General features: G+C 37.3%; 1 protein-coding gene and 1 long non-coding RNA gene across 6 annotated transcripts in view; one reads left to right on the plus strand and one right to left on the minus strand.

The window, feature by feature from the left end:
* LOC307157471 (uncharacterized protein) overlaps window positions 1-25,542 on the minus strand; it is a 191,593-nt gene that overhangs the window by 22,766 nt on the left and 143,285 nt on the right. The gene's annotated exons all lie outside the window — the stretch shown is intronic.
* On the plus strand, window positions 11,064-19,066 carry LOC307157474. Of its 5 annotated transcripts, none has more exons than XR_013820997.1 (7): window positions 11,064-11,261; window positions 11,836-12,244; window positions 12,378-12,579; window positions 16,860-17,171; window positions 17,302-18,109; window positions 18,203-18,377; window positions 18,834-19,060. It is a non-coding gene; the product is annotated as an uncharacterized lncRNA (long non-coding RNA). The 5 variants fall into 5 exon arrangements; XR_013820998.1 differs by having other exon boundaries at window positions 16,860-17,157; XR_013820999.1 differs by having other exon boundaries at window positions 16,860-17,893; window positions 18,018-18,109; window positions 18,834-19,046.

Below are 25,542 nucleotides of genomic sequence, written 5' to 3' on the forward strand. Positions count from 1 at the left end.
CTACACCGAGTTATTCTATTTTTAAAATTTGCACCCTGTTGACTTCAATGGGGCAAGTTTTAAACCTGCTTTTAGCCTCTTAACATCCTTGATGTGTCATTACAAGTGCACAGAAAATGTGAGTGATTCCTTCAGAGTGAACACGAGTTAATCTGACTGCAGTAGATGTGAAAGATATGTATAAAAATGATGTTATTTAAGCCAGCGCAAATACCTGTGTTTACATCCTGTTTTCGGTTGAAGTCCAAAGTAGTCGATTGCCGAGTTCACGCGCATAGGTTTATCACGCGCATGAACTCGGCAATCGACTACTGTGGACTTCAGCCGAAAACAGGATGTAAACACAGGTATTTGATTTGAAAAAATCTAATTTTCTCCGATTTTGTCGTTGTTCTCTGTATTGACAGCACTCCAAATGTACAAAAAAATGAGCTTAATGTTAAAATTGACCGGAGTTCTCCTTTAACTTGTGGGCGTTTCACGGACTATTTATGGACAACTATGGGCGTGACATGAAGCCGCAAAAGCTGTGCTACATTTAGAATTGATTGCGATATATAAAGGGAAAACTGCGTAGGATGTGCGTGCACACGGTTTTATAAATCCAAATATTTCTGTGCGTACGCACGTCCTATGTTTCATCCGTATGCCACTTCTGACGCAAATCCTACGCAAAGTTTTATAAATGAGGCCCCAGGTCTCTGCCATTGTTTGCGACGCACCAGCAAGGGCCTTTATCAGAAAGGGCCTATATGTCGCACCGCGACACGCGATAAAAGGTATCTTTTCCATGTTAATCAGAGTTTTTGTCCTAACCAGGCGCGACGGCGACACGCGACGATTCTATTTTAGAAACGGTTTATATTTTTCTGCGACATCGCGCTGGAACATCAAACACAAAGTGTGGCAATGATAATCTCAGGTACTGTTTATGTGATTTATTTAATTTTAAAAGTGTGAAATGTGACTTTGAATATCATTTTGTGCTCCAGCTTTGTAGCTGTAAAAGCAACAATGGATATAATTCACCTCAGATCTTGAAATTAAACAAATTGAAACATGAATTTTCAAACTGTGAACAAACAAGTGTATTATTTGACAAAGATTGTTTTAGTAACTCAGTAGCCTATGTATTTTTTAAATGGTGTAATATTTGTGAATTTGATTATGTAGCTACTTATCCATTTTCTTGCAAGTGCCGTCAAGTTTACTCTCTAGTGCTGTGCACTTGCCGCGAGACTCCGCCCACACGCTGTTCTGATTGGCTGTGATTTTTGATTGACGTTGTGGCGTCTCACAGTCGCGTCGCGTCTAGTGTGGACAGACACATTGCCGTCGCTGGAATTTTATCGCGTCACGTGTAGTTAGGACACGGTGTAAAGGTCACAATGGTTACTATGGATGTAACAAATGCAGTCAAAAGGGAGTTTACTACAATAACCGTATGACCTTCCCAGAAACAACAGCCCGTCTGAGGTCCAACCATGACCATTTTGAGTCTTTTTCTGAGGACTCACACTACAGTGGGAAAACACCTTTAGAATCACTGTCCATTGGTTTGGTGACATCATGTCCTCTTGACTACATGCACCTTGTATGTTTGGGGGTTACACATAAACTAATATCTCTATGGCAGAAAGGGCCACTGAAGACTCGTTTAGGCCCAACGTTTGTCAGAAATGTTTCTGCACAACTGATAGAGCTACGGCCTCATGCTCCATCAGAAATGAACAGAAAACCGAGATCTCTATTTGAGTCAGACCGCTGGAAGGCTACTGAATTTCGTACATTTCTCTTGTACACTGCACCTGTCTGTTTAAAAGGAAACATTCCTAAGACAATGTATGAAAACTTCATGCTGCTTGCAGTTGCTATGACCATCTTTCTCAGTCCATCCTTGTGTGCAGACTATGCCGGAAACGTCCTGGTTTTGTTTGTGAACCACTGCAGCTGCTTGTATGGGAAAGAAACCATAACTTACAACATGCATTGCTTAACTCATTTGATTCATGACGTACATGCATTTGGTGTACTTGACAACATTTCTTGCTTTCCCTTTGAGAATTTCCTTGGCCAAATTAAAAGAATGATAAGAAAACCAAACAAGCCTTTAGAACAAGTCGTAAGAAGACTGTCAGAAAGAAAGGCTATGCGAACAATGCAGTCAGATCCAGAGAAAACTCTGCAAAAACCACATGACAACGGCCCAGTCCCAAATGGTCTAAATGTGAAAGCACAATATGCAAAAATGCAGTTCAGTCACTTCTCTGTACAGACGTGCACTGGGAATAACTGTGTCCAGCTGAAAAACAAGGATGTTGTCGTAGTGCAAAACCTGGTGGTCGAGGAACATGGAGAAACTTTCATTGTGTACACCACATTCAGGAACAAGGCCGATCTTTTTGTCTATCCCCTGCCATCATCACAGCTTGACATTTTCCTTCTCTCTGGACTGAAGGATGAACTCCTTTTCACCCAAGCCACAAATGTGCTACACAAGTTTGTGCTTCTTCCATGCAAAGAGGACTTTGCTGGTCTGCCATTACTCCATTTGTAGGATGTAAGGCACCTGTAAAAAAAGAAATTAAAAAAAAGCTCTGTAAAAAGGTGTGTATGTTATAAGATATGTTGAAATTGAGTTTGTGAAATATTTTGTGAAATTGATTGACCCATTTCACCTTTTTGTTCACAGTTCAATGTTTGCTGTGGTCAATTTCCCGAATGAAGAGGACAGTTTAGCTGTCATCCCAGAAAACTGGTGCACCAAGGAGGGATGTCATTGGCCTCCATACAAGAGCCAAGAGAGGTTAAAGAAGGCAGTGTTGTTTCATGAAAAGCCAAACACTGACACATGGGAGATACACCCATTTGATTTACTGAAAAAGAAAAGTGAGTGTTTTAAAGTAATATCAAATGCTAAATGTATAATTTGCAAACGTAAAGCAATTAATTAAAAAACTTGTTTTCAGATACATATGACAAGGCCCATGAATGCCTGATTCGGGCTGAAAAGGGTTCTGGCATTGAAACAGAGCCAGAGTCGTATCAAAGAAAGAGAAAGTAAGATTTGTTGTTTGAGATAAATGGAACCTCAACACTACAATTTAGCCTCTAATTACTTCATGCTTGCTGTCATTCCCAGGCGAAATCCTAAATTTGATGAAACAGATTCTGAGGAGTCTGATGATGCTGACAATAATCAGCTCCCACCACCACCACCAAAGCCCCCCAAATTTGCCTCAAAAAGGATTTTTGTAAAGCTAAAAGTATGTGCAAAGTTTCATTGTAATTTTCATGAACTGTACACATTTACATTTTGTTAATTGTTATTTGCACAATTTGCAATAGCACCCCCAAGAGCATCCTCCCATCCCTCTTCATCACTCTCTGCTGGGGGTAAGTGCCCCTTGATTTAAGTTGAATAACAAAGTTTAGCTATCACAGCATTTTGCTAAATAATTATGTAATACTGTATTTTTAAAAATCAGGAGCAGGATGTAAAGCAGCCTACAGCACCAATAAGGCAGCAATACAAGGTTAATAGCATCTATCTATCAATACAGTGAAGCACTGCACTGTGGCAGTCCTTTTAATGTTTGCAAGTATTGCTGGAAGTACTTTGGAAGTAAAATTATTTGTGAACTCTGATGTATAAGACAAATAACTGTGCTTAACTTTGATCTGAAGAGAACCCCAGTCCTCCTCTTCATCACAGAGGCTCACTGGTTACCGGCCTGAAGGTACGTAAACCTTGTCCATCATAATATCTTAGATGTAAAAAGGAAAAAAATGCTCTCATCAAATATTTCAGGTATCTATATTACTGCAATTATTGCTTGCAACGGCTATTATTAGCACAATTACATTTAATTAACATTGTTTTTAACCAAGCAATGTGTTTCATGCAGAATCAGAATCATCAAGACCCTCTTCCCTAGATTTTCTGGCTGCTAATCAAGGTAATTTAAAGTTTTCCGTTGTATCACTGAACTTATATTTATTAAATATAACTTAAAACTTAAACATAAGTTTCATATTTATGTTTAAATAATATAATATTACTTTTTTATTTCATTTATGTTGATTATATGAAAAGTGAACAGCATGAGTAAGTCAGGATCATAAGATCCGCACTATATCGGGAGACATTTGGAGTTGGTCAGACATGATTTTGACCAGCTTCATTAAGTTTTTGTTTTGTAGAAAGCCTTTATTTAAAGTGAATTTCGTTTTGTATAAATTTTATCTTAATTTGAATCAATGTTTCATCAATCAATTGCCTGGATTTAATAAATAAGAAGCAAATATAGCAGACAATATATTCAGGACTGCATTGCACGTGAACTGGAGCTGTCATAAATTAACCGAAACTCTGCGTATAGGCTATATACCTATTCAATATTCTATAATAAAATCAACTAATCGAATATTCGAAAATCATGACTCATCCCTACTGCACAATATGACCTAATAATAATGTTGCATTATATTATTTTATCATATTGATATTTGAACCGCAATGTTATAATTATAAACATTCACATGAAAATTTCAAAATAAATGAATAATTCACGCAAAAATAAAAAAAATGCTGTTAATTTACTCACCCACTGGCAATCAAAGATGTTGGTGTTTTTTCTTTTTTCAGTAGAAATTTCAAGTCAACTGTTGGCGTCCGTTAGAAGTAAAAAAAAGCTGACACAGAAACACAAAATAGTCCCACTGACTCCTGACCATATATTGAGGTCTTATGAAGCAAATGATGTGTAGAAAACTGAAAACTGACTGTTTATCTGTGGTTTACTAGTAAAATATTACAGGTAATAGGCCTAATGGTGAAAATGATTGTTTCTTACAAGTTGTTTCTCTTTCATGAGACCTCAGTATATAGTCAGCATTTTTTTGAAGGGGCATAACTTTGAAGTTAACATACTGAGGTAAAAATTAAAAATGATTTTTTTTATATAAAGATACAGTTAAGCAACATCACACGATCAAGAATTCTGTCTTCCTGAATACCATCACGATTGAAAATGTGGCATTTATTTCATACAACAGTTCAATAAACAAATAATTAATATTAAGTCACTTACATTTTAGATGCAATATTGACTTTTTGTTCTGTTTCAGCAGCGAAAATCATTCCAAACAAAGATCACAGCATCTCACAGGAACACGTCTTTTCATAACTGAATGATTCAGCGTTTTGAACGAATCGGTTGAGTTAAAGATAAACAACTGCCTCATTCCTGAACAAATCAGCAGTTTGAACAAATGACTCAATGACTCACTCATTAAGAGGCGGTTTATAAGTATCATTCTTTCCAACATTCATTATGTATATTCAAAAATTATTCAAATCATTCTCATAACATGGCATATATGTCATAACATATAAATAATATATAACATAACAAAACATAACATAACATAATGCAGTTGTACCTGTATATTTCAGTGTAAATGATTTAATTTGATTGGTAACAGCCATATAGCCTTGTGTTTTATTAGTCTAATTGAATTTATTGATCAAATTTAAGAATTTAAAATGAAAGATGAAGCATACATTTAATAAGATCAAGGGAAAAAATTGCCTATATAAGGGTAAGAAAAAATGCCCTTGGGCTGGGTAAATATCAAACACAAATACTTAAATAGTTACAACACACAACATCCTGTTTTACTCTGACAAGTGAATGATCGATTTTACTTGTTCGAATTAAGGATTAATGTCAAGCCCTGGTCAGGAACTGCTGGGATTAATTTTGTATTTCCTGTAGCGTTTTTATTCATTTAATTTTTTATAATATGTATATATATATATATACTTTTTTTTTTTTACCCAGCTAAAGCTAAACCAAGTCTTAAAAAAATGAAAATAGCATTTAGCATTAGTGGCATACATGCATTTACACTGAAATTAAAATAGTGAGAATCGATGCTTTGAATGTCATTTTAAAATGACAATTTTAACAAAATGTTCTTTATTTCATCCCAAACAGCTCAATCTTCCCCATCACTGGGCCCTGCTGGTCGTCAGTCTGAAGGTAACTGCGCTATAATTGCCCAGGGTATTGTTATACAATGATGATTTTAACAGATATATTGGTGGTTTAGCTCTTGAATTCAATTCCCAGAGCTATTTATGTGAAGGTTTTTATCTTGTTATTCATTCCAAAGTCCATTGTGATGTTTTAAGATTTTCATAGACTGGTTCTTCAGCATTTGAGGAAACTGACAGGATATCAGAGAGCTGCAGTACCAAAGCTCTGTGAACCACACCCTTCTGATGCAGCTGACCAGAGGCTCGCAAGAGGACATGGCTCTGCCAGAGGACACTGTGTGACACAATATTAGTGAGCCAATGCTCAAGTTCCTCTGGCATCAGCTCACTAATATTGTTGAACTTCAGGAGAAATTGGTAATTTGGCAAGAACATAATTTTTTAACATGAATCTCATTACAGTTAACCTCGGGCGGTTCACGTATAAAACTTTGCAGAAAAGCTATAAACATACTTCACACAAGTACACGAACACAGGAACTTTTAAATTTAAATTTTGTTTTTGGATGTTGCATACGCACAAAAGTTTTTAGAAATATAAAATCACATATGTGCTGCAAATTTTGGTTTAACTGGTGTGAAAAATATCAGTCCTGCCTGTTTATAAATGGCAGTGTTGATGTTTTACAATGCTAGTAGGCCTACATACTCATGACAGGAAATTGAGTCATCAGTAACCAAATGTGTTGAATTATACTGATTCAAGACCTTGAGAACTATACTGCATTCATTAGTACGTTTTGTCTTTTGTGTACTTCTGTGCATACACAATGTTTATACATGAAGCTCTAGAGATATTAGACTATGACTTCATTCAAATATTTAGAGCTCTGTCTATAAAATATTTAGAGCTCCATGAATCAAAATGATTCACTCACACCCTCTGACTCTGGGGAACAACAAGAGTGCAGCTTTTGTGGGCAGAGGCAAGCTGAGATCAACTGTTTGCTAGAGGAGAACAGGCAACTGAAGGAAGAGATCTCCAAGAAGAATTTTGATGAGCGCTTCCTTGAAGGCAATGAAATGAAGGTGAAATACTACACTGGTCTGCCTTGCTTCGCTGTTTTGATGGGTGTGTGGCTGAGGCTGAACCTGCCAATTCAACATGTAGCACATCTATTTGGCTTAGACAGGAAGACAGTCTAAGTTACTTTCAGAGACACCATAGCAGTAATGTTTTCACATTTCAGGCCACTGGTGCACTGGCCAGAGAGGCATTGGTGCTGGCGGATCGTGGGTTTGACATCAGGGACAGCATTGGACTGATGTGTGCTGAAGTGAAAACGCCCGCCTTCACATGAGGCCGCTGTCAGTTGGATGCGAAGGACGTCGAAGACACCAGAAAGATAGTGTACCTTAGGGTTCATGTGGAGAGGGTAATTGGTTGTGTTCGCGGAAAGTACAGCATATTGAACGACACAATTACACTAAGCATGGTGGTTCCCTGTGAAGGCGAAAACATGGTCTTACTAGACAAAATTGTGTGCTGTGCTCTGACTAATATGTGCCCCAGTGTTGTTATGAAACCATAATGTAACAGGAAAGCTGAACTATTTTATTGTCATTGTTACTGTTATATTACTGTATGTAGACTTCTGTTCACATTGTTGTTAGAAGTTTGGTGAATATATTATGGCAGTTGTTTAGATAAAAATTCACAGTAACAATATATTGTGCAACATGAAATTGTATACATAGTTATGATGAGACTCGTTGTGTATGGTGTGTGTCTCTCTCTCTCTCTTTCTCTCTCCATTTTTTCTTTATTGTGAACATTATGTTTTCTCTTGTTTTTGGCCAGTAAGGGAGTCAGTTTAGTGTCTGTATTTTTTGTTTAAAGGTTTTCTTTTGATAGGATAATAAGTTTTCTCTAAAACAAAGGTAAATTATAGTTTGTTTGTTGTTTTGGCTTTGACCCAACCCTGAACTTAATTTGCTTCTTTTTGATATTTTGTGCTGACCGTATTTACCAATTTGAACAACTTGTTTCAAAATAATAAAAAGAAACAAGAAGTCAGGTGTGACAAATTTATTTATGTTATTCTCCTGGACCCTAGACCTGGGACGTAACACACAATAAGAACATGTTTACAGAACATGGATTAGTAAAAAATAAGAACAAGTGCAGAAGTGCAGAACATGTAAGTAAACAAGTAAAAAATAAATAATTTTAAATCAAATGAATAAAATTTCATTTGAAAGTATGTGAAGTATAAACAATATAAGTTATTTTTTTCTTAAGGATACACAGACAATATGTACTATATATATATATGGGCTTTGACAGAGAGGGGGTGAGCCTGAGAGCGAACACTTTCTGTTGACCGCCACACTAACGCACTTATTTCGACTCACAAGGTAACTTTACATGTTTGTAACTGCAGTACTAGTTTTATTTTACGTGTGGAGGAATAAATCATTGCAATCGGTCCATAACTCTTTCTCGGTGCCGGTGGAGACCGGCCGGCTACGCCATTACCTTATTCCAAACCGGCCTTTGCGTTGCCTCTAAAATGGTCGCTGTTACCCACAATGCACCGTTCCATAACGTCTACACCCGAGCTCTATTGGTGTCGATTTTCAGTCTCTTTTTAATGATAGGCCTTACGCATCTGTCAATCATCCCTGCTTGCTATTTGGGGAATGAACCCAGCGCTATGATTGGTCGCACTCTTCTTCTTTTCCTGTTGCTTGATTTAAGGACTGCGCATGAGGTTATAATCGTTAACGAAAACGAACGAAAAAACGAAAACTAAGTGGGAAAAAACATTGTCGTTAACTGAAATAAAAATAAAAACGAGGCATTACAAAAAAACGATAACTAACTAAAACTGTAATGTGTGTTTGGCAAAACTAACTAAAACAAAATAAAATTATAGAGTAAATGTCCTTAGTTTTCGTCTTTGTTAAGGTCTTTCATTTTTTAACGCTATTTAAAACACGCAGCGTATTCGTTCAGCTGCATTTCCTGCTCTCCCTCTCTCTGTCACTCATGCGTCTCTCACATGCGCGCGCGCACACACACACACACACAGCCCCTCCCCTCCGTGCAGTGTTGCCAGATTGGAAATGTCCAAGTATCGTACCAGAAGTTCAAAATTATCGTATTCGGAAGAAAATTATCGTACACGAGTCAACGACATGCAAATGACAGACATCCCAACCTGCACAAAGTAATTTCTGGGAGTCAAGAAATTGGGGGGTTGGGTTCTGTTCTGATTCGGGAGTATAGATAAAAGCCCGCCCGCACTTACAATTGATTGGTTGGGTCCTTATGCGCTTCGTGAGGCACACTAGCACACACACGCAAGGTCTCTCGCTCCCTCTCTCTACAGGTTCTTCCCCCGGTAGACGTAGAATCCACGGCTAGATCAATGAGAAGTCCTATTACAACGACCATCATTTGAAGTGTCACACAGTTCTGAAATTATCGTACATTATAGGATTTTTTCCATTATTGATCGTACATCGTACAGAGGTCAAAATTATCGTACAAATACGATAATTATCGTACATCTGGCAACACTGCCTCCGTGCACACCGCGTCTCCATGAGAACGAGTGTTCGTTCGACGTTGAAAGCAAGTTCGCGAAAGGTTGGTATCTCTATCTCGTGAACACCTTTACACAATCACGCATTAAATAGTGGTATAAAAATATTTTAAATTCTGAATATAATTTTGTCAGTGTGTTAATGTCGACCCGAGAAGCGATTGCGCCTTCTTTAAGTTAACTAGTCGCAAGTTTGAGGTAAAATGCACTTTTTGGTTGTGGTTGTCGATGTCAAAACACTATATAGGGTAGAGTGGGGGAAAACGCCCCCCTTAAGGAAAATGTGACATTACAGTGAAACAAAACATACATTTGACTAGAATTGCCATCCCGGTTTTGAGTGACTATGGCAGGAGTTATTCACCAAATATTAAAATTGCTCAGCCTTCATAATTAATTAGTATTTTGACTTATAATTTTCTTGTACACAGCGGTGGGGTAAAACGCCCCCCAAGGTGGGGTAAAATGCCCCCTTTCTTACCAACCAGTTTGCTTCATAGATCAACAGCAAAATTAACAGACAATAGTTTTTAATCTCTAAACGTAAAAGGCAAGTAATGTATCAACATGTATTAATATTTATTTCAGGAATGTCCAAAATAGCCAAATTTCACTACCTTCCATCAGTGAGCTAACTGTGCTAGCAAGCTAATGCTCACTTGAGGTAATTTTTTCATGTTTTGTTCAAATATTTTAATTTTACCACCTAGTTATACTGCATTAAGTGTAAAACAAAATATTTGATAAACAGAAATATGTTATTATAGTAATTATGATAGAGAGAAACTATTGCCCCTGTGGGGCGTTTTACCCCTCAGCGTAGGGGGCGTTTTACCCCACAAGCTATGACTTTTTTTAAAAAATGTTTAATTTTTTAAATATAATTATATTCCTTATAAATAACATATGATCTCAAAAAACTACAGATTTCACTATTCATCTATCATACATCACTGCGATATCCTGAAGAACAATATTCTTTTAAACACTTGTTTACTAATATCTGAAAATTATAGCATTTACCATGTAATCCTCTTCTCTTCAAATATGTCGCTGGTGTCAGCTTCTCCATAGAGATTTGTACATCCCCGTTATCAACGTAGTGCATAGCAACAGTAAAAATGTATCTTAACCACTGATCTATATAGAATGACTGGATAGCTCATGACGTCATAAACTGTGAAGCCACCGCGCCGCCATATTGGTATTCCCTAGTGAGCTCACGCGTTCTATTGAATCAATAGGAAATTTTATGATTTGACTGAGAAAACATTGCCTATCGAGACACCGTTTTAAAATCTAAAGTCTCTCTGCACATTTTTACAAAGCAAACACCATAAGCATTTAAATGGGTATTTGTTTAAAGTCGGAAATTGTTCATGCTTATTAAAAAATTGTTTGATACTGGGTAGAGGAGCTTGGAGAGTGTCTGTCTAGGCTAACAGCAGGTGGCAGTAATAAAGAGTTTTTTGTTTTGTTATTTTCCCTTTGACTGAAGAAGAAGCTGCTTAACTGCTCGTTAAAAAACGCGTTTAAAATATAATAGGCCTGTTTAATAAAAGACTAAAACGGCCATTTCTTTGCAAAAGGGATTAAAGGCTGTACGAGAACACAAGTTGGCCGTCACTGAAGAGCTATTTTCACAGGTAAGAAAAACAGTTTGATACTATTGATTAAGTAACGAATGCTAAAGTTATATTTTTGTGAATTGGTGAATATTCAGGTGAATATTGTTTCAAGGTCACGAATTAATAATACCTCAGCACGTACGTTCCCTTGTTTTACTATATTGTGGCCATGTTGTAATTCATTAAATCAAAATGAGGGAGGGAATTAGTTCAACGTGTCCACGATTTATTAAAACGAGGTAAGTTAACAAATAAGTCGTCGTTTTAACGAATTATTATATCGTTATAAGGATGGCATGACACTGTCAGGAAAAACAATGGATGCAGATGCTTTTACTAACATTACAGTAGACTGTTTGTAAAACTGCAGTGCTTTATAAAGTATTGATATTATTTAATGCAAAAAAATGTTTTTAACCTTTTAAAAATAGATGATTTTATATGGATATAATTATATTTAAAATAGAGAGAGAGACAAACATGGTCAAAGTTTAAAATTAGAGGTTTAATTGTTTTTAATCTTCAGTGAATTCATGTCGGCAAGGATTGCTGGAAATTGAAACGGTTCTTTATCTTATTGATTTTTGTGCAGAACAAGCTTGCCCAGGGTTTTGCGCAGCCGTTTGCAGTGTGATGCAGCAGATGTTTCCTTCGCAAGGAAGTGGAGCCTGATGTTGGTGTAGCTGTCTGCAATGTACTTAATGAGAAGGAATATGCGATTGTTGTATGGTTCTAGGTTGAACATGTGTGCCTCAAGTTCTTTAAATGCAGAGCCACCATGGAGTTCCAGAACCTGTGTGGATAGCCTGGTTTTAAATTTGCTGTCCAATTCTGAGACGTGCCTTGTGAGTAAGTGCTGTTGAATGCACCTCTCAGCTGTTTTGCAGATTTTTAGGACACTGTCTGATGGTCTGATAAGTCCACCTCGGGACTTCATGTCGATGAGGGTGTGTCCAAATTCATCTTGGAAAGAGCTCTCTACACTGAGTCCTGATAGACAGGTAGGGCAGTGAATTTTCTTTGTAGCTGTTCTGACTACAAAGCCAGCTATGTATCCAACCACAGCCTCTTTAAACATGGACAGACTGGGAAGGCTTACAGTGAAATTTGTGTCTGTGTTCTCTTCTGTTTCAGGTTGCATGTCGCTTTGCCGAAATGAAAACATGTCAGAAGGTGTTGCCTCCAGTACCACTGTGCTGTCCAGTGGAGAGCAGTTGCCACTGGCTTTGATGGCATGTCTCACTACCATTCTTTTGAATGCTGACTTGAACTGCCTCGCTGTGGGATTGTTGTTGCATCCATTAGCTGAGCGAATGGCAGCAAAAAACAGCTCAAGGTGGTCTTGGCTAAATTTGAAGGAAAGCAGATATTGTAACTGCGATGTCGGTGGTCTCACATACAGATGGTGGTCAACCAGAATGCCTATTACCGCCGCGCCAGCCGCCGCGGCGAAATTACCGCGGCGAAAATAAACCAGCCGCATTTCAAAGTCGTTCCCGAAATGACCGCCAGGTGGCGCAAAGGGACATTGTGCAAAACAGCAGCAATTGCCGTATTTTAAAATGTAAGTGGGTTAAATAATAGGCATATTTTTCATATATATAAATAGGCCTATTAGGCTACAACAGAATAGAACCAAAGATAGAATCAATTTTACAGCTAAAAAAATAGAATCAAAAGTTAAAAATAGAGACGATGTTAGGAGCAATGACGCTGAATATTTTTACTATTCTATTGAGGAATTAGATAAACGAAGAGCTCTCGTGAGCGATACAATTGCACAGTAATTTATAGTGATTTCAAAAGCAGTCCTTAAAAAAAAAAAAATTACATGGAGTAGTGTGGCATAATTTTTGAGAGATTACGCGGAACACGTTTTAGTTAAGATCCTGGTTTCAATGCCCTTAATGTATATAGGCTAGGCTTTAAAAAAAATTCACAACGCGTTTTGAGATTGTTTTGAATTAAACATTGAAGTTTAAAATGTAGTGTTTTGGCACACCAGCCCGAGTGGCGTTACGCATTGTTCAAAAATCAGGTTTTATTCTGGCATGTTGAATTGGCGTTAATATTTTTTATTTTTATTTATTAGATTTAGATTTTAGGTTTTGTTAGATTTATTTTTCTCATAACAGCTAAAATAACTTAATATATGCCTTGTCTTCATATGATTTTTATCAATGAACTAGTGTTTTCTGACAGTGTCGACTGCAAAGATGAAGTTGACGATCGCCATATTTGTAGTGAACGCACCTAGAGAGAAATGCACAAAGACATAATCAGAGAGTAGCCTTTTTCTTTTTCGTTTTGAATTATTTCGTTTGAAGACATTTCAAGCTTTGTGTATTTGATGTATTTATCATGTCTGTGTGAGGCATACGCTGAGTTTCGTTAAATTAGGAGGATGAGATGCGCTCCAGCTGACGTGCAATGCAAGTGACCTCACGGGCGCCTCTATGATTAGTGTCTGTTTGCTTCTCTTACTTATTGAATCCAGACAATTGGGTGATGAAAAAATTATTAAAATTAAGATACAATTTATAGAAAACGAAATTCACTTTAAAAAAAGGTTTCTACTAAACAAAACTTAATGAAGTGGTCAAAATCATGTCTGACCCACTCCATATCCATCTCTCGATATAATGCATCCTATCTTACTCGTGCTGTTCACTTTTCATATTCAACATAGATTGAAAAAACAACATTATAATATTTTAACAAATATGATACTAAATGAGATTATTTAATGTCTACAACAGTATAGTAGGCCTATAGACTCTATTTGTACAAATTGCTGCACGTTAATGTAATTAAATGAAACCTTGTAACGAATTCACACTGTAGACTGTGTACAGTTGAGACACCTTAAATAACTTGCGTTCCAGCAAGCACAAGTTGTGATTTTTGCTGTGCACTTGCATATTAGTGTCAGCTGGGAAGGAAATATAGAGACCAGACCTCTTGGAACTTTAATTGAATACATAGCGTTGGTAAAGCATACTGAAATTACATCCCTACAAATGTATTAGGCCCTACTGAAAATAAATGTATCGAATTTAAGCAAAGTAGCCTAAATGTTAAGACTGTAAGCCCTTTACTTTTTTACGTAGCCTAAAGGACTCTTATAGCCGACTTTGTGTTAATTTAATTTGTAGAGGATTTTTTAACTCAAACATTAACACTGAAATAAATTAAACTAAATTATTGTAATTTTTTGGCACACCACGACGAGTGGCACTATGCATTGTTCTAAAGCCAGGTTTTATTCTGGCATGTTGAATTAGTGTTCAACAAACGCGGCGGCGCGTTCATTTGAATGAAGAGCGTTTCTCGCTCGTGTGAGCGAACACACACTGGAACGTTAGGCCATATCGCAACGAGTGAATCGTGGCCGAGTGGTTGAACTTACGTTACGATCATTTAGATGACACGGGTTCGAATCCCGAACTTGGACTACTGGTGTTTTTATATTAGCCTATTAATGCATTTTATAGTCTATTGTTGATGCAGAGAGATTTGTCTTCTAAAACATTTTTTTGCCTATTTACAAAATAAAATCGCCATGCATTTCCATTTTACACTAAGGAACAAATATTATACAATGACTTTACTTCTGTAGCCTATAATAATTCATATATATGACGTTTAAACGACAAACAATAAAATCAGAACCAGTATTCTGTTGCGTTCATGGTTCCAGTGGCAGTAATGCATCCACGGCTTTTCAAAATGTCACAAAGCGTTTTGAGATTGTTTTGAATTAAATATTGAAGTTTATAATTTGTTTGGCACGACGAGTGGCAAACTCTTTGTTTTGTTTTGCAAACTCAGCTAGCCTGTGGGGGGTTTGGAGAAGGCAATACTTTGCTTTATCGTGGGGGTGCAGGACAGAGGTGTTAATGTTCCGTCTTTCATGGTGTCGGAGCCAGCCTGATGAGCAGGCAAAGGCAAAATTCTTTTAAGGATTAATCTCAAAATCTCCAAAAGTCCATAGCCTATGTACAGTAGGCCCTATATCTTATTAAATTATATATTGTAGTTTTATTGATTGTATAGGTTTTCCACAAACAATTTAAATTTAGCAGATACAGAGCTCTTTTATTGGCGACCCACCTCGTTTTATTGTAAGGTGAATTCAGCCAGGCATGTTGTATCTTTGAAGGAACAAAAGCTATTTGTTACAGTTTTTTCTTTCGTGATTTGTGTGGATGACACACAGCGACATATACAGTATTATCAGCTGTATGGTGTTTTTTTACGCTGAAATGCTTAATTTCGAGAAAGACCCACCGCGCGCAGTGAGGGAGACCAAACTTACTAAAAAAATATCCAGCGCGAGAGAGGCAAAGAAAAACGCCTGTTCTTAATTTATGTTGCTTTGAACTTTTTCCGTTTTGTACCGTTTTAATTTTTTAATTTAGCTGCAATTTCTTTGACAATAGAAATTTAAAATGTTGCAAGAATAGGCCTAAGATTCTGTGTTTCTTATTTTGCATCACAAAGGGAATAAACTCTATCGATGCAACCCTGTTTAAATAAATAAACTGTCCCGACACTTTATTCATATCTTAAAATGTGCGATGGGTTTTCAAACTTAATTAATTTTATTTTTCTTTTACATTTTCATTGTTTATTTTTTAATTGAAAGCAATACTGTATTGAAAGTATTTTTCTGATTTGTTCGATCTGTTTTGAAAAATGTCTTCCGTTGATATGGCCGGGTATACTGTCAGTCATCTCAATCTCGTGAATGATTCACACACACAAAAAAAAATAATTTAGCAGATTAAAGACGAGCTTCATCATCTTCATTTTCTGGTGCGATCGACTGACAGTCTTCCTTCATCAGATGTGTCGTCTTTGCAGCGGGAATGTAGCAAATTTATGTTGTAATGTACAATTGATAATTAAACAAGATGATTGACTTTAATAAACAGATACATATTTAAGCATCAACAACACTGTCGGCTACACTGAGATTCGATCTCAGATCGTTTGAAGCTCCGAGAGGCTCTTGTTAATGCTTTGACCACAGAGCTACCGTCTGAATCGCCAACGTCTACTATTTTCTCTGTTTTAAAAGTTTGTAACATGTAAGGCTATATTTAGTTCTGAATATAACAAAGAATGCTTAAACCGACTACATCGCTTAGGAGCTGCAAGTCCTGAAAATGTTTTAATTTCACGGTAAATTATTTTAATTTATTTCACTGTTATGTTTCAGTTAATAAATCTACAAACACATTAAAATAACACGAAGAAAATGACAAGTAACCTATTGACATAGCCTTTCTAAATTATAGAAAAACTGGGCACACAATGTTAACGTGTGTCTACTTTGTTTGAATTTAATGAATTTGAATTCGTTTAACCACAATATTTATCTTGAATTTATCTGTGACCTCAACTCAAATTACTGCCGCGGCAGATTACGTCATAAAGAGAATAAACTGACACTTTTCAAAGTCTGTGATTACAGCGCCACTCAGCGGTAAAAGGCAGCAAATACACATCCCAATTTTGCCGCCGCGGGAACGGCGGCGGTAAAAGTCTCATTCTGGTTGACCACCATCTGTACGTGTCATATAAGTGTTTAAAACTTTTGATTGCCACCAGGAAGCCAAGGAAGGCAGTTTTCTTGCCCGTTTCAACAAGGAGGCGTCCATTAATGCCTGGCTCTTTCAATCCACTGATGTAAGTGTAAGCTTCCATTAAGAAGGACATGTTGGTGTTTTCATTAATGGGCCTCAGGGGACTTTTAATTCCCCTGGCGATGGGATTTCTGGAATTCATCAAATCAAAAAGGCGGTCAAATGTCTCCAGGAATTTACATGTTGGTTCACAGCCAGCAAACTGGGGGAGCTGCAGGTGTCGCTCGCAGAACCGGAGGGCATCTGCCACACTGGCGCTTAGGGTCTGTGCAGCAAGGTTTACTTTCATTTTTTGACTTTGCCAATCTATATGAGCTGATCTCAGTTTGTTGCCTAGATGTAGCCCTTCGTCCTTTTGCAGTTGGTGTAAAGACTTGATGTATTCCCATTTTATGTTCTTTCCACAGGGATCTACAATAATGCCACAGGACCCCAAGGTGTTGCGTACCAGCTTCAGCATATGACAGACATCTAAGATGGCATGGATCCTTCTGTGGCTGTGCGATGGATCTGGGAAACTGGGGTTCAGGTTTGTGAAATGCAAGTCTGCTCCAAGGTCTTTGAGCATAGAAAAATGTGTTGATGGACCATCACACGTCAGGGATACCACCCTCACTCCCACATCTGACAATTTATGGATGCACTGCCGCACCAGAGTAGCCCTCTCTGACCCAGTCATTCCATGTGTTAAAAAATATGCCACTGGAGCTTTCCAGTGGTCATGGATGCAGACAACCATCAATACAAGTACCTCTGTTGCCATTGGTATGCCTTCATTTGTTATTTTTGTGCCAATATCTACATAACCAGTCATCCTTTTGCCATCCCATTCAATGTGTTTCATAATGGACATTTCATCCATCATTAGTGCACAGAGCGTCTCCTGTCCCTTGGCCTGTGCTGCAGATGATTTAGCTTGGAGAGAGGTTAGTACCTCTTCACTGAATCCAGGATCTCCTCCAGTGCCGCTGTACCACCTTCTTATTGTTGATGGGTGAGGTAAACCCAAGTTGAAGGTCTCCCTGACATGCTTGTAGGCCTTAGCTGAATAGAATTGCAGTGTAAGTGCAAATGACTTTAAGGCTGGGTGATATTTCTTGTTACCACATTTTTCTCTCTTCAGGATTTCTAATGGCACTTCAGGACAGTTTTCAAGCATGAATGCTCCATTCTCTGACACTAACTGAGATTCCCTGAGAGACTGAATGATATTCTGTAGGTTTGAAAATTTTTTTGTGCTTCTCCTGTTTTTTTTATTGTACATTCTGGATTTCTTTTTGTGATCTTTGATTGTTTTAATTGCTTTAGTCAGCCTTCTGGTGAGGGTCTTTGGACTGGCAAAGCAGTAGCTGTGCTCATTTGCTGTGGGAGCCTGATGATGATTATCAGTTGTGGTGTCAGAGGTGTCCTCACTGCTGTCCAACACTGCCCGTGTGTCCCTTAATACAGGGGCCTCTCTGTTGGTCTGTTCCTAGAAAACAAGGTTTGTGTTCCTCTTGTATTATTTAGAATTTATATTGACAATAAGCTTTCTCTGATACTACTTTTGTCTAACCAGAAATGACTTAAAGGGATAGTTCGCCCAAAAATGAAAATTCTGTCATCATTTACTCACCCTCAAGTTGTTTCAAACCTGTATGAATTTCTTTTTTCTGCTGAACACAAAAGAAGATATTTTGAAAAATGTCGATAACCAAACAGTTGATGGACCCCATTGACTTCCATAGTATTTTTTTTCCTACTATGGAAGTCAATGGGGTCCATCAACTGTTTGGTTATCGACATTTTTCAAAATATCTTCTTTTGTGTTCAGCAGAAAAAAGAAATTCATACAGGTTTGAAACAACTTGAGGGTGAGTAAATGATGACAGAATTTTCATTTTTGGGCGAACTATCCCTTTAATCTACTTTACTAAGCAATTATGTCTACCTTTTGCAGATGTGGAGGGAAACTGAATATTGATGGCACAGCATCTGAGAAAAGCCTGACTGTCTGTCCTGTCCTATCAAAACACTCAGCAGTGAAGTGATCAGAGCATACGTGGGAGTAAGCAGATGGCCTGAAGTTTTGCCTCCTGAGCTTTACAACCCATTCTCTACTCCTGACAGGATCTTTTGGAAATCTACAAAGTTGTACACAAAGCCAAATAAAGTTTTTATTTACACAACATTAAGCACATGGTTTGACAGTTTTTGAACATCACTTGATTAAAGCTGTTAAATTTCAAATGGCAGATAAAAAAATAACAGTAAAATAAAACAATGAAAGATTTGTCACTGAAGAAAAATTCCCTGTATATGTGTACTTGAAATATAGCTCTTTCTGATTGTGTTTCATAGATAAGTAGTTTGTTCAAATAAAGTGTTTGATAAGTTAGAAAGTACATGTTCAGGAAATGCATGATACAAATTGTATGGGTTAACGTTAAAGTAACGGTAAACTGACTCTGCACGAAGCTCTTTTGAAGCTGTCAAATGGTGTCGCTGTTGGACACTTAATTGTGATTATTGCTGCTCTGGGGTTTCTTATAGGCTATTGACAGTTTTATCGTTTTTTTTTTTTTTTTTTTTTGAAGAAGCATTACTCTTGTCTCTGAGAAAACAACGCAGGAATAGCGATAATTGTCAATATAAATTACTACGTAAAGGGCTAGAATTACAACCTGTGGGCAGTTTTTCTACATCCTTTTGAGAACGTCGTTTTACAGTTAAATGCTGCACAGCGGGTCATCTTAAAAGTGCCGTTGGAGCTACCAGTCTGTATAACGTCCGTTGGAGCCCTCTGCTGGTAGGGAATCATAAGATGGCCGCTCGAACACTTCCGGTGGCTTCACTGCCTAGTGGCAGTTTAGAACGTCATGAGCTATCCAGTCATTCTATATAGATCAGTGATCTTAACTACCTCTAGTTGTTATTTTGGGAAAAACAGGTGGGGGGCATTTTACCCCAGGGGGGCGTTTTCCCCCACTCTTCCCTAAGCTGTGATTCAAATATTAAATATGTTATGTCATTTTTTTACTTTTACACTGAATGTTTGCTGCTTCAATTCAGATGAGTACACTGTAAAACATTTCAAGTCTGTTAAACTTAGAAACGAAAGTTCACCTGCTGCCTTAAAAACTTGAGTTAACTCAACTTAAATATATTCTTTGTTTCAACTCAAAATGTTGTGTTTTACAAGTTAACTAGCTAATGAACATTCGTTGTTTCAACTTGATTCTCTGAGTTTAAACAACTTTGTCAAATGTTGTTTCAACTTGATTCTCCAAGTTAAGACAACTTACTAGGTTACATTATGAACATTCATTGTTTCAACTTGATTCTCCAAGTTAAGACAACTTACTAGGTTACATTATTGAAAACTCATAATCAACAAATCATCTGCTCAAATATTTTTATTGTAAATAGTTCAATGTTGCATAAATTTAACATTGGTTTTATGATACAATTTATGTCAGGAAAACAGGTTCTAAGTAAGGAATTATTATTAAACGGTTTCATTATGTTACAAAATTCCACAACAATTTCATCTTTCACATACTTTCTTATAACAAAGAGTCTTTGCAATTGTAAATGACAACACCAGCAGTTAAACACTTATAATCAGCTAAATTAAAGAACAGAATGCAAAGTAACAATAAGTGTCCCCTCAGCAAAAGCTTCAGAAATTCTCAAAATTAACAACCTTGCATTAAAAACACATCTAAACATTTATAATTCTGAGATTTTTCAGCAGTACTTGGGTTTTACTTGAAATGGTCGGTAATATCAAAATTCATGTTAGGAAAAAAAGGTTTTAAGTAAAGGATTATTATTTAACAGTTTCATTATGTTACCTATTGTATAACCATTTAATCTTTCACATACTTTCTTATAGGAACAGAGTCTTTGCAATTGTAAATGACAACACCAGCAGTTAGTTAAAAACACTTATAATCAGCTAAATTAAAGAACAGAATGCAAAGTAACAATAAGTGTCCCCTCAGCAAAAGCTTCAGAAATTCTCAAAATTAACAACCTTGCATTAAAAACACATCTAAACATTTATAATTCTGAGATTTTTCAGCAGTACTTGGGTTTTACTTGAAATGGTCGGTAATATCAAATTTGAACAGTGTCAAGTAACTGAAGACAAAGACTGCAAATGTAACATGTTCCCTCCGATGTATGGTTTGAGACCAGTCTATAAATGATATCTCAGCAGTTTGTTTCTAAGTCCATGTATCTTGGCAGAACAGTGGTCAGTTTTAATCTTCATGATTACTTTCTGCAGGAATTCGAAGGAGTACCTCATACTGCGGGGATATTCAAGGTTAAGGCAGTAGATTGTGCCCATTAACAGAGCAAAGCCAGTGGGTATGTCTCTGAGATTATGGAGAACAATTGTCTCTTCTACCACCACAGCCACGTTGGAGACATCAAGAGGAAATGCATCATTCAGGACACCTTCGTGTCCAATCAGTAGTCCAACACGCATTCCCTTCATAATGACATCCAGGGTTTCACCATGAACCTTTAAACAAATGGACAGTATCAATCCTAATTCAAAAGGCATGTAATAGATTTGGTCTATAAAATTATAGAAATGGTGCAATAAAAGAATGACAATTGCACTAAGCCATATCATGATTTTACTTCATTTCAATATATGCTCTAAAAGGCTGGGATGACAGTCAAAACAAGCCACTGGAGAAGCACAAATTAGGCTAAAAGCCACTGTATGGGCAATTATTTATTATAAACAAAGACTAAAATGAAGCTAATTAATTATTTTTTTATTTTTTTAAAAATATATATCACAAAAACAAAATCATGACAGTTAAGAGAATCATTTTTTTCTCCATCCCTACTACTCTGCAATGAATTCAGTATCATAAGTGCGTTAACAATGTGTAAATATATTTTCTTACATCACACATCTTGATTATATCCGAAGTATCCTCTGTAAAGAAGTGTGGAAGACCAAGTAAGGCAGCTGTTCTTCTGTTCTGATTTGTGTCCTACGAACAATTGTAAACAAGACAGAGTGACTGGCATTATACAAATTAGAATCCATATGTTAGTAAATATTGATTAGGGTCAAATATCAATTTCAAAGATTATTAAAAAAGTAAACAGTTATTAATTAAAAAAGAACAAATAATTTAATAATAATGAAATAATCAGTGATTTTCAGGTAGGCCTATCAGTATTTTTTAGAAACCAAAATTGAATTAAGTAATAAAATGTAAAATAATTAGTTCATTGTTATTCATACCTCCTTATCAAGGCACTGCATAACACTGCTAAGGCTCAACCTCCTGCTTGAAGATACAGCTACTTTGTACAGCTCTAAAAGACTTGGCACCAAGGCATCTAGTCCATTTAAGAATGACTGCAGTAGATCGGTGGTGACTAGTCTATTGAACTCTCCACTTATCTGAAACAGACACATAAGACAGCAAAGATTGAGAGAGGGAAAAGAGCGACAGAGTAGTTAGGGACAGCACATACAGATGAAAATTATTTCACAGGCATATGTGAACCTCAAATTCATTTAAATCAGCCATGTCACTACCCATTTAAGGAAATACATAATTTCCTTGTAATTTATATTGCTGTGAATGTCTGAGTTGGCACTGGTTACCTGTCTCTCATTGAAGAGTGCAGGCCATCTGTCCCTGACTACAGAGATGAGCGGCTCGTCACCAATGATTTCCTTTCTTCGCTGAGAGAATGTTGCATTCATCAGTTCATCAAGAAGCTGCAGGTCTGGATCACACTTTTGGACCTCTAAAAGCATGGTCTTCCGATTCTCCTCTAAAGTGACTGCAGATTGTCCTTCAGGTAGATTTGGCAAATAGTGGATTTCTCCCTTCTTTGACTTCTTGACTGCCTTGCAGCTTGTCTGTCCAGGCTTTCTTTTATTTACAACAACTTCAGGGCATCCAGCTGCCATCAACTTCTGACGGTAATTGCCCATCTTGAATTTTAAACTGAACACCCAGCAGTACCATCCTTTGGCAGAACCTGGCTCTTGGAGACAAGGGTGCTTTGCTACAAGAGCTTTGGCTACACTTTCATACTGATCTTTACTAGGATATGGAGTGTATTTTGATATCATATCAGCTAGTTTGTCCAGTATTTCACTCTTAACACCCTTGGAGATAACAATGACTGTTCCATCTCTGGCATAGGAATCATTTGCTGCTCTCAGTTGAAGTTCAACATCATGGGAGAAGTCAGGAATTACAAAAGGATCAGGCCAATCCACTGATGAAGCATTAGCTGAACTCAAGCTTGCAGAATCTAATGTCGGGTGAGAAACTGAATCAGAAAATGTGAACAAAACTTTCAGTGTTGCTCGATCAGTTGGAAGATCTTTGATATCTGTCAAATTGCAGAGTTCATTTCCAAAATCTGGATCTTCAAACTGTAGAATGAAGTTTCCTTGCAAACCCAAACTGGTGCGTAGTGCTTCACATAATTTCTCAACGGACTCAGGCAAACTCTGTAGGGTAACACGCCTTATTTCTTGAGGTGACACAATAACTCTGAGAAGCATCTTGGAGGAATCAGCAGCTGTAACTAGATGACAATACAATAAAACAAAAGCAAAAGGTTGTAAAAGTATAGATAAAAGTAGGGATGGGCATTTTTAAAGAGTATTGTACTCAAATTAGTTTATTTAAATGACGTTTAATGAGAAATACTTTTTTTAATGCATCAAGTTATCCAATTCTGAACAAGCTTATGATGGTTAGTCAATTTCACAACAAGCTTACATTATATCTTCTTTTAGCTGATAACATTAAACAATATGTAATCAAAAACAAAAGAGCCAAAGTATTAAGCTCAAGCATAGTGAGTGGGGAAAAAAATGCTAATAAAGCAGACGTCGACATTTATCTTACAGAACGAACATATATACTCAAGTCGGTTATTGTGTTTATAGTTTCACGTTCAACAATATCCACATGCTCGGATGAGAAAACATGCTCCTCTGACAGACAAAAGCCATGAAATTGTACAATGAATAAAGAACAGCAATGACTGAATTAAACACATTGGGCCCTATCTTGCACCCAGCGCAATTGACTTTGTACACCGACGCATGTATCATTCCAATTTTGCACCCACGCAAAGCGCGCTTTTCCCTCCACAGAAGCACGTCGTTAAACTAGGGAATGAACTTGCGCTCCCTGCGCAGTTCAGCGCAAAAGAGGCGGCGTGTTCCGGCGCAAACGTTCCCTCATGCTATGGTTTATAAAACAATTGCGCCACTGGCCGAAAAAAAAAAAAAACAGTTTAAAGTCAGTGACGTATTGCGCATGTTATTCATGTGCTATTTTAAGGGCGCATGCTGGGCCATAATCAATCACTTTAATTCTCTCATCTACACACAGACGCAGCAGTTATTTTTGCAAATCATACATTACGATAGATAGATAGATAGATAGATAGATAGATAGAGTTTATTATAAAAGCATACATCTAGCTTACACATTTACCCAAATTATCATACGCCTGTTTCACCGAAGTTAATTTGGGTGCGTTTCTCCATCCCCAACGTCCCTGACGAGAGCGTTGCTCTCCACGGCTGTGAACCGCTCCTCGCGTGCGCCTGGCAAATAATAGGAATCCGCTTTAGAACAAGCGCACCTGCTCTTAAAGGGAATGTGAGATGACGCTCTGATTGGTTTATTTCACGTTACGCCCAAACCACACCTATGAATAATGAAGCTACTTCAGACCAACCCCTTTTAGATTTGCGCCGGGCGCAAGAGTCATTTATCCCGCTGGTATAATAGCAACAGTGCCCGAGACCCGCCCACAAAGTTACTTGTGCTTTGCGCTTGACACTTGCGTTTCAGATCGTTAAAATAGGGCCCACTGTGTCATTGTATTAGGCCAGCAGTGAGTACACAAATAAAACAGTAAAAAATAAAAATATTTAAAAAAGTTCACCTTACCTTATTTTATCTTATCATGAATGTCCTTCATATAGCTTCCTGGCTGGCTCAGGAACACTCTGTAGGGTGACACGCCTTGAGGTGATAACTTCGAGGAGGAATCAACAGCATAACTGTGAAAAAATAAATAAAAACAGTAACAGATATCAGAAGCAGCAATATAAAGCCCATGAAATTGTACTCAAAGAACAGCATGGTCTGCATTAAATTTGTTGCGTAATTGCATTAGGCTTGGAGTAAGTAAACAAGTTAAACAGCAAGATTTTAAAGATTTATGTTTACTATACCTTATTGTAACATGAATGTCCTTGGAGTAATGAGCAGCTTTCCATCAACAAGGTATGCGACGAGGGGGATGTAGTCATTCAGCTCTTCAGGTTGGACAGCCACAGTTACTGCAGGGTCTTTTTTGGCGAGCTGGTAACACCTTAGATGTTCCAAGAAGCCAGCTGTGAACAGTTCAGTAATGAAAAGTATGCGACCATCCACTAAACAGATCTCGAGTACTTTCCCAAAATCTGGTAGTCCGCTTGTGTGCCCAACTGAGATCACCATTCCTTTGGAATATTTTGTCCCATTTAAATACACGGTGGATGTGAATGAAACAGTGTCCAGGCCTTTAAACTTGTCCCATATTGCCACCCTGATAGTAGCATCCAAGATGTCCACAGATACAACAGATACAGGACCAGTTTC

This window comes from Squalius cephalus, assembly GCF_949319135.1.
Source record: "Squalius cephalus genome assembly, chromosome: 4".
NCBI lineage: Eukaryota > Metazoa > Chordata > Actinopteri > Cypriniformes > Leuciscidae > Squalius > Squalius cephalus.